Here is an 18113-nt window from a genome sequence, read left to right as displayed (position 1 = left end):
GCGTCCTCGCGGCGACGGTGTGCGTTGCATTAAATATGAAATCCAATATAAACTTTTCCTGCAACGGCAAGCAACCCGGCCTTTTCCCTCTTCCCGCGACCATTACGCGAGCCGCGCTTGCGCCCCCGTAAACGGACGTTAAATCTCGCGATGGTCGCTGCGCTCGACGAAAGCATTAGCCGTTATCGGTAATTAATCGCGCTCGGCCGTTTCAATCGACTGTAAAAAAACAACGAGGACGCAATGGTTAATGAAAATATTTAACCGTCCGGCTAATTTCTGCCTGCGTTATTAACCGATCCGACTGTCCCCGGCGTGGCTGCGCTTTGATCTGTTGCTCGTCGCACAATATGAATTAATTTGGAAAACAATTAACGCCGCGCACGTGGACGCGTTTACGGCGTGACGAATGAGACGATCCGCTTCCGCCGTGAATTATTTTATCACGGGGCGGGACCACGGCTGAATATGGACGGGAAGAAGCAGCACGCCGGGTGGATTATTTATTAAATTAATCGCGAGAGCAACTTCCATTTAACGGATATACATCTTCGCCCCGATATTCAATTCAACCCCTCGCGGAGCGTCCGCGAATAAGTCTTCCGTAATTTTTCCTATCTTTATTCTATAATTTTTCGGATATAAAACCAAGTCTCTGTCTTTTTCAAATTCGATTCTACGGGTATGCCGTTGGAATTCCAACGAATCCTCCCTATATGGGCCAATACGTTCGGAAAGTCGATGGACGCGGAAGGGTGGAATTTTTCGGAAAATCGGATTGGATCCGTCGCGCTATAACGGGTAACAAGACTGATGGGAACAGCCACTTACCGGTGGCCGTTTTTCCACGCCGATCGAGCTTCCTCCGGGCGGCCAAGGCCGGGGGCCGAGCGTATATCGACGTTGAATCGTACACTCGCAGCGAATACCGATGCGGCGCGTCGGCCCCGCGGGTGCAACTCTCTCGTCCATCAATCCTCGGCCAGCCGCGTTCATTTTTTTTCAATATCAAACTTGCAGCGTGTATCTAAAAGCGACATTGTAACACGCAGAAATGGCCGGTCCGAGCGCCTCAATTTGAAAGCGGGACCTCGAGTATCTACGCGCGATAGGAAATCGTCGGACCGGCAAGGAATATTAATAACCCGGCGCGTGCAACGGGCCTTCGCGCCGTCGCTTTTCGAATTTGACAAACGATCGATTTCACGAGTCGACCGTGGACCAGACGTCGCTACGTGTATCGTGTGTTTGGAGTAGCGTGATTCCGATCCCACGGAGGGTAGCCGGAATTCAGAACCCTTGCGCTATGTATATTATTCGATGTGAAGGGCGTCTTCCAGCCAGCTAGGGTTGCTCGCTGATTTACATGTTTATTCAGCATGGAGTTCCGCCGCTCATTACGGAGGTCATGTTTGTTAAACGTCAATTTGAAAGTGTTCCCTGAGTCGGGATATTATGGGATTTCGTTAAACGGAATTGAACCACTCGCGACATGGAACCGATCGCGTCACATTTTCCTCGGTTCCAATGTAATTATGTTCGTTCTCTACATTTATTTTTAAAAATTCCGAACATCGGGAGTGAATAGGAGTCTATTTCATTCCTTTATTACTAGCATATCGTGATTCGCGAAGACTCATACCACCGAAGTGACAATCCTTAGACTACGATCGCGTCAGATTTTCCTCGGTCCCAATATAATTATATTCATTCTCTACATTTATTTTTAAAAATTCCGAACATCGCGAGTCAATAGGAGTCTATTTCATTTCTTTATTACTAACATACCGTGATTCGCAAAGACTCAGACCACCGGAGTGACAGTACTTGGTCTAACTACGATCTCGTCCTATTTTCCTCGGTCCTAATATAATTATATTCATTCTCTACATTTATTTTTAAAAATTCCGAACATCGGGAGTCAATAGGAGTCTATTTCATTCCTTTATTACTAGCATATCGTGATTCGCGAAGACTCAGACCACCGGAGTGACAGTACTTGAACTAACTAAGATCGCGTCCAATTTTCCTCGGTCCTAATATAATTATATTCATTCTCTACATTTATTTTTAAAAATTCCGAACATCGCGAGTCAATTGGAGTCTATTTCATTCCTTTATTACTAACATACCGTGATTCGCGAAGATTCAGACCACCGGAGTGACAGTACTTGAACTAACTAAGATCGCGTCCGATTTTCCTCGGTCCTAATATAATTATATTCATTCCCAAAAATACCGTCCCTTGTCAATTGGAGTCTACTTTATTCCTTTATTACTAGCAACCCGTGATTCACGGATACTCAAACCACCGTGGGGACTACTAATCCCTAGTCCCTAGTAGTCCCTAGTAAGAGCCAATGAATCACCGATACAGGAAACCTCGAATTTAGCTAAACTATCACCACGGAAAGAACAGCGAATTCTATACACACCACGAATAGAAAAGCACGTGACCATCACTCACATTCCACACAGTCAGTCACCACACTCTCGAATCCATAGATCCATACACGGAGACATAAGATAGAAGACAGTCTAAACCAGAACGCAATATCTGATCTAACATATTCGTCCTCTGTATTATAGTAAAATGAAAAGCTAAATATTGAAACCTCAATTGATCTAGCCTACGTTCGTAAAAAGACGTAAGATTAACTCGCATGTTCGTGTTGAGATTTCTTTATAGTAACTTTTCGATAATAATATTAGTACAATGGGTATTTACTCACGTATACAGCGAAGCAGCGAAACAGCAGAATCAGGAGGAAAGGTTTCGGTGTGACACCTGCTGGCCGCTCCACTGCTCGAACACAACTGAAAATGTAAACAAAAGACGGTCCGATTAGTTACGTTCTGCCTCGTAATATCCCAGTCCTTTTCCTTGTACCACTCGTCGTGGCTGACACCAGAAATTGTAAACAAGTAGCCCGCCTGGCCTTTGTCTATCATCGTAGCCCTCTAACAATTTCTGCCTATTCGAAATTCTTTCATTTGTAATCGATTTCCAAGGATCTTCGAAATTTGTTTATTTCGCCACCGAATAAATTGGATAATCGTTTTCCTCGAGGGTACAGCGTCTCGTACCCCAAGTACACACGGCCCCCCGACTTTCGCACATTTTTAAAAATTCAATTTTTTAAGCTTTTCTTTTCAGAAAAGAATAAAAAGGGCGGTGTTCAGTTAATTCTTGACAAATTTACAAAGAAACCACTCGAAAGCATTTAACACTAAACGAACCGGTATTTTACACACACCTATTCTTACCATAGGGGGTCAAATGACCTCTCGTGGTATATAAAGGTATGCAAAGAATTTTTCTCGGCGAAAAATATGGTAGGAAGAATTAAACAATCAGACAATATGAGAATTTACAAAATGTCGAATGACCGAAAGAAATAACAATGAATGTACGATTTATAAATTAAATTTTGCAAGGGGTCATTTTGTGAGTAAATGGATAAACTAATAAGATTTATTTCACACGATAATAGCACAACATAAAACTATAACTAAAAATAAATTCGCTTCTAACTGCGATATAATCTCTCGAGGACTCTCTCACACAACGTCTATATGTAATGACTGTCATTCACCTACTGATTGTTTTTTCGCGACTCTCCGTCATACTTGTCGCACACACATCCTTCCACACAAACATTCCTCACACTCGTACCACACATTTTATGACACAACCACTACCACACATTTGACCCCTCTTGGTACATTTAGTGTTGAACACGTTTGTTTAACTCCATTACGTATACATATTGATAAACAAATACTTTAAAACACAATTTTTGATGCACATTTTCACATCCCTCTGCTTTCGAACATTCTACATTCGCACACACACTGTCAGGAACGAATTGAAAGTCGAGGGCCCACTGTGATACCAGCGGTACAGTACAGCTAGCTCGTCGATCGTCCCAAGTGCTAATTAATCTTTTCGCGCCCCCCCTCCCCCCACCCGTTGCCTACCACGGTATCCACCTGAAGGAATAAATAATGTTCGTTTATACACGTGAGTCGGGACAATGGAACCAATATAAATTTCGTAATATCCGCGGCGATGCGAACGGCATTCGCAGGCTCGTCGCGGCGCTTTGTCGCCCTCGCGCGACGCTCCACGGCATAAAACTCATTTCGCTTATTTCTCGCTTTTTCAGGATGCAGAGACAAAGCCGGAGTAGCTCGGAGGTGGAGGTTGCGCTTATGCGCCCCGTAAGCACGGCTGGCTAATAGCACCACGGCCCATCCCTGACACCCTGCAGCCACACCAGGTAGGATTCTCTTTCGCCCCGGCCTTTATGTTTGTCTTTTATGCATCGGTCCTTCCATACGTCATTTTACGCGCCGACTTTACAGCAAATATCCTTTCTACTCGCCTTTGACGCCGGTCGAAGCCGAAATCGACCCGCGGCCGCCATTTTGCGCCCCGTGTCCGATGAATAGTCGCGTTTTAGACAGGACAGCGTCGTTTAATCGCGACCAACGACGACCCAGGCTGATCGTGAGACAGGACGAGTGGGTAGGATCGCGTGACGGAATATCGGAAAGCGTTTCTTTCACGGGACTCTGTGGCAGCGTTGTTCGGCTGGCGTGGAGTAGCAGGTTCGAAGGAGCACGGGACGACGGGGTCGACTTGAAACGGGTTTAGGCGGTGTGGGCATTCGATGAGTCCACGTGCAATGAATAATAGCAGCGACGCTGTCTGCCGTGGGATTTCAGGAACAAACGGGGATACAGATATTAATAACGTGGCTGACTGCTGTTACTATTAATAGTCGTGTCGTCAGACCTGACTGTTGCGTTCAGCGACAGCTTGGCGAGAAGCGGAGCGATCGTTGTTCTTCCTCGCCGTTTCCTCGAATTAAACGCGAAATTACCGATGCTGTTCCGAACTTTGTACAAAAATCTGGGTCTCCGGATAGGTGTTCAAAGGTGTTTCAAGCTCATGTTGCTTCGAGGTCACCCGGAGGGTCGTTATAGATCATTAAAGGATACCCGAAGTTTTTCAAGGTGAAGGGACACGCGATCACGCGACGACCCAGTTGGAACCGGTAAATCGTTCGCTTCCGTTCCGCGCGCGTTCTTCTCCTCGTCGGGGTACCCGGAACGCAGGCGTGACCGAGTGACGATAAGAAAAAATTCGCCATCTCGAAGATCCGTTCGTTTATCCACGGAAATGGGAACCGTAACCTTCGAGCTCGTATAAAACGAGCATCGCCGTGAATCTCGACTCGAATGCGGCGTAGCCTTCTCGTTCCTCTGGTTCGCCGTCGTGTAAGACCCACGGACGAGCCGGTACGCGCGAAATCGGCGCGGCCACTAAATCGAGCGGATTGCGTAATAAAACGTTTTTACAACGGGATAAATTTATAACGAAAATTACGGTAATTGAAAGGCATCGGGAGGGCGGGAGCGTGCGGCGGGTGGAAAGTGGAGCAAGGACTACGCGAGATCTAGATACTCCGGGACGATTTGTAGCCCCCGGAGGAACGGAACCGAGCCACGGTGTAATTTCAAGCGGAGGCGCGTGCATCGCTGCGCCTGCGTTTCCCCGCGGCCGATATCAAGGACGTGGCTCTCGATTAAACTTCCACCACCTCCTGCCACTAATTCATAGGCCACGTGCGAACTTCATGAATCCGAAATTCCGGTCGTTTCGAATATTTATCGCGCCACCTAGCGCCCCGGTTCCCGTCATGCTCCTTCAAACGTACCGCAGGATCCTTGCTAATTAGAGGAATTTCGAATCAAACGGTCCACCGATCTATCCGTTATTAACGAGTCTTCTTGTTTCATGCAAACAGGAGCAAACGGAGTACTAGCGATATCCCGTATAGGGTATCGCGTTGTTAAAGTCTCTCGTAACTTCCCTCGAAACTGGTTCAACCTTTCCTCCACTTTTTCGTCCCTTTTTTAAAGCAGAGAACGTAATAGGAGCTAGATTAAATTAATAACCCGACGTCCCGAGTATGCTCCGCGTCGCGAGAGCGTAGACAAGTTGAGCTTGCAGCTCGGATGGAGAGCATCCCGTCGGAAGTTCGAGAAATTATCTCGTGACGTACTTTACTCCTTCGTATCCAGATCTGCGTCAAAGATACAGTATCGACTCTGGTATAATTAATTAGGGTGCGTTTATGGGGATGCTTTCTTTGGCGACAAAGCGTCCGCTGAAGCAACTGCTTGGACCGTTGAAGGACGACGTTGTGCATTGTCTTTTTGTTCCGAAGCATCTCCAATGCTTTGACACCGATGGTTGCTTTTGGTCTTTCTTGACTCTCAGCAGTCAGTTCTGTGAATGGTATTAAGGTAGAATAAATGAAAGCGATTTGGAATGACACAAACATTAATGTGTTGGGAATTTCGGGAAGGTAATCCAAATGATTAACGTACAGGGAAGTAACTGTATTCAGTTGTACAGCAATTTGATATATAAAGTTTAATATAAGTGAAATGTATACACTTTATGCAATATACAAATAAAACAGGAGAGTCTTCTTCACACCACTGTGAGTCACAATATGTAAGCTATCCGCACTGTTCCTGATTTGAGAGTGAGAGCTGCGAGGGACAGCAGGCCCTTTTAAACCCCAAAAACCAACCCCTTGATGCCTGCATAGTATCTTGAAGTTCAAAGGTCGGTATTGGCCTGCAACCTCTAAGAGACCTGTCACTATCGTTGCATAGGCGTAACTAATTTCCAACAATATAGGCAAGTGGAATCTAGTGTGAATTTTGATAAAAAATGTTTAGAAGAATGTGCTAAAATGAAACAGCTACGTGAGAATCGTGAAATAGTAAACACGTGTTAATAAGAGTGCGAGATAACGAGAAATAGAGAAGAATTTTCTAAATAGTGTGAATCTTTTTGTTTAAAATATTATATTACGAATTGATCTCAATATTTAAATATTATTATATAAATACATTGTAGGATGCCAAAAGAAATCGCGAATCGGCTATTGTCAACAAAAACAAATTGTAAAACGAATTGTAAATTTTCTAAAAGCAAATGGAAAAGTTATTCTATATAACAAAATTAAGTTGCTTGGCCATCGCCCTACGGAATGGTGAAACGTAGGTTAAGAAAAGCATAAAAGCATGGTGCTTGACGACCAAAAACAGAGTCCTTAGAAATCGATTGTGACCAGCACAAGCGTGAATCACTTGATGTTAGAAAAAGAATTAACCCTTTGGACTCGAAGGTCTCTTCGTTGTGAAGATGCAATTCGAAGCTCTTCTTAGATTTTTATAAGCTCACTGATACTCTTTATGCCAAAATTAAGAAAAGAAAATCGTGATTTTGCGTGAGAAACGAACGAATAGAATAATTTTATTTCGATGTTCTTGATATAATTATTATCATTCGTTATTTAAGTTGTAGCATTAAAGCAAACGATGACTAAGAATCACCTCTCGAGTACAAAGGGTTAACACTAGATTTACGGAACCCGTCAATTTGACGGAAGGGTTGCTCCAGTCATACGATGATAACAGATTCAGTTAACTTATATTAAGACTGTTAATATAATATATAATTGTCTTTAAATTAAACTCATCGTTGAAAAAAAGGCACGTGGTTTTCTTTAGCTGTCAATTTGACAGGTGTCCTTAGAAATAGGTATACAGATAACGTTCGTACACCTAGTGCTAAAAAAGAGTGCATCTTTGTGTGTTTTCGTTTCGTTATCTTGGTGTTCTTTTCCTAAGTTAAATCAGTTTACGAGTTTTGAGTTTGTGTTATCGTGTTCTTGTCCCTTCGTCAATTTTCGGTGTCTCGAGACCAGTTTTCGCCATCCTACAATATTAACCCTTTGCACTTGAGAGGTGAGCCTCAGTCACCATTTCGTATAATTTGGAAGATCGATATTGATTAATATATCTAATTTAATGTAATATAACAATGTGCAAAGTATTAAAGTCAAATAATTCTATAATTTTATTGTTATATAATTCTTTATTTACAGTTCAAAAAAGTATAATCAGTTTTATAGTCGAGAATCTTTGATTTTCTACTCTTCTCTAGCCAGAAAATCGTCGAGTGCAAAGGGTTAATTGGCTAACTGTTAAGAAACGTACAAGAAATTGCTTTCCACTTCTCTCCACAAGTTTCGCGCGCCATTTTTCGCTGTATTCGAAGGTAAAGGGTCGAAACTTCTCTTCAGACATTAGTCTAAAAGTGTATCTCCATAAATCGTATTATATCCCTTATTTTCTTTATTCTTAATTAAAATGTACTGAATGAGTAAAGCACTGTATTCATTTTTCTAACCTTTGAATCTACAACACAAACATGTCACGCGCGGACGTCGATCTCGTCGACGCTAAATTCGCTAAAGCGAGCAATTAAGGGGGTTAAAGAGCACCTGCCTGGACTTTCTAAAACGCTGAACGGGATTCGATGAACTTTGCGCGTATCGGGAAGACCATCGATCCTCTTCCACGCGTGTACACACGCACGCACACGCCTTGGCGAGGAGTTAATCTCTCGGAACACGGAACTTCCTTTCCCGGCTGACTCGCACCGCGACGCGTCTACCAGCGAACATCGGTTCTCGCTCAGGCCGTGGTGGTTGCTCGAAAAAGGTTGGAAACAGCGGCGTCTCGCCGTCCCGGCGAGCGAACACGCGTTCTCCGACGAGGCGGAAAATCGTTCGCCAAGTCCGCGTTTAAATCTCGGCCGCGAAGATAAACGCGAACGAGCCGTGTGTGCCCTCCCCCTACCGTGAAATATTCCCGGCCAGGATAGGCTGTTTACGGTAATAGTCGGCTCGTCGATTTACAGTAATTTTACACGCGCCTAATTAGCAATTCCGATCGGGTCGCCCGTCCGTTCGGGCTACACGCCTTTCGTAACCGGTTCGCTCGGCCGATAATCTACCTGGATCTACCTGGCTACGTGTGCGCGTGCTACGCGCGTACGTGTGCACGTAATGGTCCCGGGACCGGAGTGTGCGCGCGCACGGAGCGCAGAAATGAGCGGAATAAAATGAAGCGGAATAGAATAAAGTCTTTATTCGCCGCATGGGAAGAGAGCTCCGTGGCGTGGCGAGGAGCGTAAGCGCGTAAAGGATTATTTGAAACGTAAATATGCGGTAACCGAGTGAAGGGGGCAGACGGGGGCCGCGAGGGGTGGAACGAAAGCGAGAGGAAGGAACGGGAAGGGGAGGGAAAATTAAATAATACAGAAAGACTGGGATTACGGGGATGCCTGGTTTACGAGGCAACGACGGCAGCCGCGGAGAAAAGAGGAGCGAAAAGCGCGTTCTGAAAAGCGCATTCTCCCGGACGCGGAGAGCGTGACGCTCGAGAGTGCTGCTCGAGGGTGCCCCTGAGAATCAGCGATTTTCCGCGGAAAAATCATACTCCGGCAACGAGTGACCCTTTGCCATTCCATGTCGGACTGGCTTCGATCTTCCGTTCTAATCGGTTTGTTTTAGATATAATTATTAGACCTAGTAAGAATACACTCAACGCATTGAAGTTGTGGCTGTCTAATGGTTAACGTATAGAATATAAAACTTAGATAATTTATTTTGACGGAAGTGTAAACTCGTAAATATGCAGGTAATCGGCTAGTAGTATACCATTATTAGCTATTACGTATTTATTTCTGTTGAAATGCAGTGGCTATGAGTGTGTAGCCTGGGCTGGTATCAGCCTGGCAGGGATTTACACTGGAATTTGTTTAATCTTTCTCCTTTTTAGCAGCGTCAGGAACGCGACACTTCAGTTCCTTGCCAGGCCTCGCTGTCATATCAGTTTATATAAAATATGTATTCCTTCAGTTCAAACTGATAGAATTTGGGATGGCAGGGGAGTTAAAAAGAAAGGAACACTAATTAGAAAAAGGCAAGGCTTTAATAATTGATAACTCGATCGGGTGTGTGCTGTACAACGATTCCATAGAGACTGAGTCGTTTGAACAAAGGAATTTGACTGGTGACCGACCGACACACGATCATACATTAGTATGTAATCAAAAAACATTTTAACATCGAGGTTATATGTAAGATGTCTCGACTTGTGTCTTTAGCATTCCAACACAAACCAGCAGAATTTATATTTTTCCTTTTTTCTTGCCCATAATTACTACAATTTTGGCAATTGCTGCTAATTGGTACATGTAATTGATTGATACTGATTGATACTATTCTATTATTTCGCGTTGTTACATAACCGCGTCATTTTCCAATCAGAATGTACACAATTGGAATTACACCTGTGTACAGGTACTTATTTATTTGTTTCTTGTTAAAAATGGGGTTAAATTTCGAGTACCACCGCGAAGTATGCGTGTTTTCGACCACGAATTAGTCGGGACAGGGCGCCGAGCACGACCTGGACGGCAAAGGGATAAATAATGGGAGAACGCGTACCGCCGTGTAATCGTAGGAGAAACTCGCGGTATGAATAATAGCCCATGCATCGCAAAGACGCATCGATCTAGCCTGATAAGCTACCAGAGCTGTAATTGAACCCCCGTTCAGAGGTCAGGACAGAGGCCGCACGCGTGTTTGTCCCATATGAAGAGCAAACAGGTCGCGAGATTGACGGTAAACGTGGACGCGAAGCAGGGCCATTCCGATCGAGTTTGTTCTGCCGATGAACGATAAAGTTTCGTCACCTAGTCCAAGGTGAAAGGACCTTTCGTCGGCGTGTTTGGACGCTATACAGCAGGACTGGCGCGGAAACCGTGCGGGGCCCCGTACCCCCGGCGAATAACCGTTCGCCGATCCTCCTCCCGGTGCCGCCTTTTCATCTTCGCTTCTATCGGGAATACCTTTGTCGTCTCGCCTGGCACATCGATACTGTTCGCAGACGTCTGGTATCTGCCGCGAGCGATCGAGCGGCGATCCGGCGCGGCCTGGCGACGATCCACGAACGCGAAGCGTATAGTCGATGGCTCGCTTGCTTTATGACAGCATCGGCACGTCCTGCTAGTCGCGTGTTACGCTGTTTCGCGTCTTTATTAGGTACCACGCGATATTTATAGCGCGACTCATCGCGCACGCGATTCGCCACCCATCTCGATTTCATAGATCTCTTCCTCTCCGCTTCGTTTCTTTCGATGCCCGTGTATTTAACCGGAATGAGATTACGAGTAAAGAATTTAGGCTCGTGCCCCCAAAAACGGATTGAAAAGCAACTCGTTTATGGTTTCATAAAACGGTCCTTTTTACGCGTAAAAATACAGAAGTGGTAGTCGCGTTTACGAAGCATTCTTGTCCTCACGGTTTGCCGACATGGAAGCGTGACCAAACATTTCAGAAAGCTGCCGTATAAAACTTTACGTTCCGCCATCCCTGAATTTATTCGCGACCACCCCTACCTCCGAGGGTCAACGATACCGCAACCGCTATGGTCCCGAGAACTGAGCGAAACGGGCTCGTAAAAAGGTACTCGAACCCCATGGACCTGGCCGACGGTGCTGGTCCGTCTCTCCGTGGCTCTCGACCCTCCTTCCCCTCGCCTCTCCGCCAAATAGACGTTTAACTGGCAAATGACCGGTGTAGTCGTTTGATAGGTCACGCCGGAACGTTCGTGCAGTCACGGGAGCTTCTCGTGGAAACGACAGACCTGCCCTTTCAACCCGGTGTCCCGCTTTTCCCGGAGTAGTACAGCGACGACTCGTTGCACGAGACGCACGAGACAGCGTTTTCCCAGGTCGAGGAACCATGTTCTTTCCCGCTATCGCGGAACTTGGCAGGGAACGAGGTACGCGCGTGACGATCGAACGGGGAACGCGTGGTTGTCAGTGGTGTGCTCGGGGAACGGGACACGTGGAACGCTGAAGCAATTACTCCACGCGCTCGAGCTTAATGAAAAGCGTGGAGCGGTGTAAGCGCGGGCCCGCTTAATTACCGCGGCAGGCTTCCTCGCGAGGAAAAATCCGCGCGGTTAACGACGAATTCCGGCGAATCGATTAATCGCTCGCTAATTGACGCCCGAGTAATTCGATCGAGACTTTCCCCGGTCGGCCATTAATTTCGCGTTCAGCCCCGTTAAGACACCGTGCTAAATTCTGTCACGGTTCGCCTCGTTAATTCGAGTGTTCTCCGATGAGGAACGAGCCAAAGACGAAGCGCGAGGCCGGGGAATCGTTGATCGCGATTGGCATCTCCGTTTATGGACAAGTATACTTCGTTCCTGTCCGTTTTATTCGGGAAACTAACGAAATTCCCCTGGCAGACATCCCCGTTTCCCGATGGGACGCTCCATTAAGGTATTTCTTAGTCTCTTCGTTTTAAATCCAGAGCGTTCAGCGCACGCTCGTAGAGCCAGCTCGTATTTTCGCGCTTCGTGCGAGAATTCCAAGCCGTGAGAAAAGGGAGAGAAAGAGAGAGAGAGAGCCGATTCTCGGCGTTTTCGTGTCACGAATTCGGAAGTCAGTTGCGACCCTCGGGGATTCACCGTCTTTTTGGATACGAGCTGCGCGAGAGAGAGGCAGGGGGCAAGGACTCGTTCCATCGTTTAAACCCTAGCAGGAGAACGAAGACCCCGGAATTCCGGCTTGAAAGGTCGCCAAGTTTCGTTGCACGGCCTCGTGTTCTCCTTCTCGCCACTTCTCGCCCTCGTCCGAGGAACAACGCTCTTACGCAACCCCCTCGACCCAGTGTACGTGGCGTGCGCGAAATTGCTCGGAAACTCTGGCAATAAGTCCACCTCCGGAAGATTCTCTCGCCGATTTTAAAGTAAACACGTGTAAAACGGCATGGATAATACTTTAACGTACGGCCAAACTTTTTCATCCGCCTGAGATCCGCGTTCGTACTCTCGAGTACCTATTTCACGGACGTCGGGGCACCGACGGATTACTCGCGTTAAAATCCGGGAAAAATTTGAGTACAGTCGAGAAACTGACGTTTGGTGAGGGATATTGAAGGAATATCGTGAGGGATTAAATGAGCGAAAAGCACTATGTCGAATTATGTCAGAGTTTATCATTCCGAGGGGGACTGTGCCGAGAAAACGGTATCGCTCTTAACTCTTTGGGGCACGGAGGGATTAAAAGTGTTCCACCTTTTTGATGTAATGCATGGTGGGACATTTTGGAAATACTGCAATCGCTGTTTACGCATAGGTTTATATTTCGTCTTATTTTTGCTTAGGAATTTCCTCGTTTAATTGTCGTGTAAGTGCATCCACCAATTGTCTTCGAAATGACGTGACTGATATTTTTCTTCCCGTTATTTCTTCGAACATGAACAGAGCATCGATAATAACAGTATTTAGAAAAAGCTCGAAAGCTAACTTTTTAAACCATTTTATAGAAACACAGTATTCCAGCCACCTCAAATATTGCCCAAGTGCTTGCTCTTACTCTTTGGGGTACGGAGGGATTAAGAATGTCCCATCTTTTTCATTCAATGCATGGTGGGACATTTTTAGTGCCACCTGGAAGTATTGCAATAGCTGCATATGCATATATTTATATTTCGTCTTATTTACTTAAAGCAGTTGATTCCTTAATTAGTAAAAATATACCAATTTTGTTTCATTTAAAACGCTAAACATAAAATTTCTATGCGACACGGGTCTATTTTATTATCTATTATAAAATCCTGTGCCGCAAGGTGTTAAGAAAACGGTCTGAATCGCACTCGGGTCACCAACGAACTGACAGCATTTTTCCTGGTCCACGATTCATGGGGGGCCGGTGGTAAAGACATAAACCAGGCCCCCGTTGACTCCGGGGGGACCCTTGACGTTGCAAGGAGCGGAAAAATGGCTTCCTTCTTCTCCAATAGGGTTCGTCCCTGTAGATATCAACAAGTACCCAGTGTCACGGACGCGTTTGGAAATTTTCCGCGAATTTTCCGTGAAATGCATCGCGCCGTGCAACTGCCCATATCGCGAGCGTCGCTACTCTCCGATCCTGCCGCGTGCCACAGTCGCAAGCTCGACGAAGGTATTCCGGCGGCACAATCCGAAGTAACTACCGTTTCCGATCGATCTCTCGAAAGCAACTTAAACTCGTTATCGAGAACTCGATCTCTCGCGCAGAATCGAATCTCGAAAGTTTCCCAGCGCATTGTATACGGAAAGTGTTAGGAAGCTCGAGGCGTACAATGCGGATAATCGGCGCTCTCGAACGTCGGGACGCGTCTGCCGGTTGCCAGAGAGATGCTCGATAACGCGTTTCAGCGGTTCGCGCGAGCATAGGCCGTATCAGGTGCCAACGTCAGGATTGGAGGGAGCTCCATGCCGGGCAGACGGCTGGAATGGGGAGCGACGTCTACGAGAAAGGGACAGAGAGCGAGAGAGAGGGAGAGCGGGACTCCTCTCTCTGCATGAATATTCAATCGCCTTCCAGCTTGATTTCGCAACGACGACCGTCCTACTCGCTCCGCAGACTTTCTCAACGGTTCGCGACGTTGATAACCATTTGCGAAAGAATTCTCGGCGCGGCGTGCTCGATTCGTTCGGGACGGGACAATTTTGCCAACCGATAGGAAACGTCTTCCTGACCGGAAACCGGTAAGACGTAATGATCCAACCACGCCCACCGGGGTAGTTTCGTATTCGTTGCATTTAACGTCGTAATATCGCGATATTCCACGTCCACCTTATGCCGGATTTTCCGCTGTTATTAGCCTTGCGTGAATGGTAATGAGAGGGGGTCAGAGTGTCTATCAGGCAGGATGGGTTGTTACGTTTTAATTAACCTCGCGTAAATGGGGGATAATAAATCCGTGCCGATATCGTAGCTGCGACTAGCTGTTCGCTCCTGATTTATAATTAATTTTTAATCGATCGATGCTCACGCGTCGCGACGTGGGATATTTAATTAGGACGATGGCGGACGACACGCGCGATGGTTTAACGCGTGGTGCAACGCGTGGCAGAGAAAGTTATCGGTCGGTGGAATCGCCGAGGCTCCGCCAGGCAGGTATCACCGCTAGATTTCGAGAAGTATACTTTCTACTCTGCTTTACTCTTCGTCGAGATAGCTTCATCGAACCGTGTCGTTCGGGACACGGCGCAGACAGTCGCGGTCTATCGATTCTCGAGGATGCGTTATCCCTCGGGACTGCCGTATTGCTTTTAAAATAACGTTTTCCTACCATTCGACTAGAGACGTCGGTTTGTAACAAAGACACTCTTTACCAGAACCGGAGACATCCGTGTTGGGAGACGCGTTTTATCCCAATATCGTAGGGGACAAATTTCCTGCGCGTGAAAAATAGCGGAATCGAAGATTTCGATTTATAATCGAGAATCGGGGAAGAATCGAGCACGACGCGTTCGGTGTTAGATCGACGCGAGGGATGGTAAAGCCTGGAAGCCTGATAAATTCAACGAAACGTTGGAAACAACCCTAACGATCGTGACACAAAGCTTTCGTTATCGCAGCCACCGATCTTCTCCCGTGCAAAGCTGCTTCCATTCATTATTGCCGAAGCAATCGTTAATCGCGCCACATTCTCGCGCAATTTCCACAAACGCCAATCCACCATTTGTTTCGCCGTTTCCTCCGACCCCCTCGACGCTCCGCCCTGCGGCGGTTCCGTCGTCGGGACGCCAGTCAAAGGGAAACCGGTCCGGGCGTCTCGCTCGCGCGCGAAAATTATTCATGAACCGCGAAAGCTAGTTTCGCAAATTTTAATCCCATCGGAAACTCTCCGCGACCGGGAAGTTTTTTGCGCGTCTTGCCGCGCGTCCCGGAGCGGACCGCGTCAGCTGCAGCCGCGCGTTTTTACCGGAAGCCCCATGGTAATAAGGCGCTTGCCGGCGATCGCTCGCAGCTAGCCGGCGATTTATAGGCGGAACAGGCCGCGATATGCCGCGATAATGATCGCGGTAACGTCCACCGTCGAACGGCCATCGAAACGACGCGTGTTAGTGAAACGATTCCGACGAAACAACGCGGGGCACGCTCGCGATTTAACTCTTTAGGGCACACTTTAGGGATTAAGTGTCCAACCTTTTCGGTGCATCGTAATACATGGTGGGACATTCTTATTCCCACCTCGAAATATTGCAATTTCTGCATAATTTTAGATTTATATTTCGTCTTATTTACATACAACAGTTGGTCTTCATATACAACAGCATAAAACCGCTTTTGTATACCACTCAAGTATTAATAGAATGATTATTAACCCTTTGCACTCGACGATTTTTTGACTAGAGAAGAGTAGAAATTCAAAGATTCTCTACCAAAAAACTAACGATACCTTTTTAAACAGTAAATAAAGAATTATATAACAATAGAATTGTAGAATTATTTGATTTCGATACCTCTCACACTGTGACGTTACATTAAATTTGATATATTAATTAATATCGAGCTTCCAAATTTTATGAAATGGTGACTAAAGCTCACCTCTCGAGTGTAAAGGGTTAATATTAACAACGCTTACAATATCCTACCCTAGATCTATTCAGCCAATCTCTTCACTCTATAAAACAGCTACTACATATAAAAACTGTCTGTAAAAAAATTCTTTTTTTCTTATACTTATACATATCTCGTCTGTTTGTATATTTTTATATTTTTATTTTTATTTGTTACCATTAATTTTAACCTCACTGTAATCATTTTCCTGTAATTTTTCTAACGGGTTAATCCCGTATAATTAAATAAGTAAATAATACCTTCGACAAATTTTATAAACGTATTCGCGTGAGACTATTTGAGTCCCACCCTATAACAACAAACTCAATTATTTTATTTTTATTGTTTTTACATTATGTGATTCCTTTATTAGTAAAAGTATACCAATTTTGTTTCATTCGAAATATAATAAAATTTCTTTGCAGCATGGGCCTATTTCATTATCAGAAATCCTGTGTGGCAAAGAATTAAAATACTTTTTCCATGAGGCGCGCGTGCCTCGTGCTTAATTATCGAAGCTGTCGACACACCGTGGAAAACCGGAACCCTGTTACATCCTACTGTCCACTTTTTATCCGCTCTTTACTCCTTGCATCGTAAACGATGCCAGTTTTCCTTCGTAACCGATGGCTATCGTTAAGCACGATCATCGCGTGCTTTCGTTCCGGAGAGTTAATCTTCGACATTTCCGTTCGAACTTTCGCGTTGACTTCGATAGCATCGAAATTTGAAACGAAGGTACAGAGATGGTATCTAACCCCTTCGCTACTGTAGATGATTATAGTCACTGCCACGAGACGCCACTCACACACGACGGGTGACTATAGAAAAATTAAGACACAAAATTAAAACAAATGCTATCGTTTTGCTTAGCTCTCTTCGCAAAGAATTACAAGCGTTATTACGATAGTCGGTTTTTCTTTTTTTCGAAAGACTTGGCCCCGAATGCTAAAGATTGCACGCGTGTAATGCTTCCATCTTTGACACGGCGCCCCGTTCTACGGGAGGGGCCCTTCAGTCGCCACTTGATAAAATTTTGAAGCTCGATATGCATAAATACGTCAAATTTCAGATAATGTAACGATAATATAATATGCGAGATATCGAAATCAAATAATTCTACGTGTTAATTATCATACGATTTCTTATTCCTGCTCAGAAAAATATCGTCAGCTTTGTAACAGAAAATCTTTGAACTCCTATCCTTCCCAAAAAATCGTCGAGTGCCAAAGGGTTAATAATATCGTATCGAGATGTGATCGTTATCGTTTAGGACGACACGCGTTGCTGTCAAAAAGCTCTGTATTAAAAGCACTCGCCCCGGCTGTGAACCCTGACTCCCGCACGCGTTTCATCGACCATTCGTGCTTGTACACGCACATTTTCTCTTTCTTTTATTCGATGCAGCCATTTCTAAAACACTCTCAGCCGCGACCACCCGAAACCCCGAGTGGCCATGCACCTTTTGTTCACGCGGTAATCTCAAGCGCTCGGTTCAAACCCTCTTCTTTCACGCCTCTGACACTCTAGACCAAGTATTCTTCTGTAATGGAAATTTCAGGAAAAGGTGATGGACGATATGAAAGAATCGTAGTCACGCTACATTTTCGTCAAAACACTTCGCACGAGGAAGGATCTTTTTGTTAGGAAACAAAAGTTAAATTTCCCGCCATGATGGAGAATCGTATATAAATCCTCGTATTCTTTACATCGGATGTTTCACGTTCCCAAGCACTCTTCACTTATCGAAATCTTTACTTTT

At 45.5% G+C, this 18113-nt stretch overlaps 1 protein-coding gene across 1 annotated transcript in view; it reads left to right on the top strand.

Annotated features, from left to right (window-relative positions):
• The window catches only part of LOC108546035 (mucin-12), a 306160-nt gene that overhangs the window by 198991 nt on the left and 89056 nt on the right, over positions 1-18113 (top strand). The window contains exon 2 of the mRNA XM_017897950.1: positions 4170-4283. The gene's annotated coding sequence lies outside the window, so the exon portion shown is untranslated. The remainder of the gene's footprint in view (positions 1-4169; positions 4284-18113) is intronic.

Source organism: Eufriesea mexicana, unplaced genomic scaffold, assembly GCF_001483705.2.
Source record: "Eufriesea mexicana isolate 0111107269 unplaced genomic scaffold, ASM148370v2 scaffold596, whole genome shotgun sequence".
Lineage (NCBI taxonomy): Eukaryota > Metazoa > Arthropoda > Insecta > Hymenoptera > Apidae > Eufriesea > Eufriesea mexicana.
The sequence above is the reverse complement of the archived record's forward strand: the minus strand, read 5'-3'. Positions and strand labels throughout refer to the sequence as shown.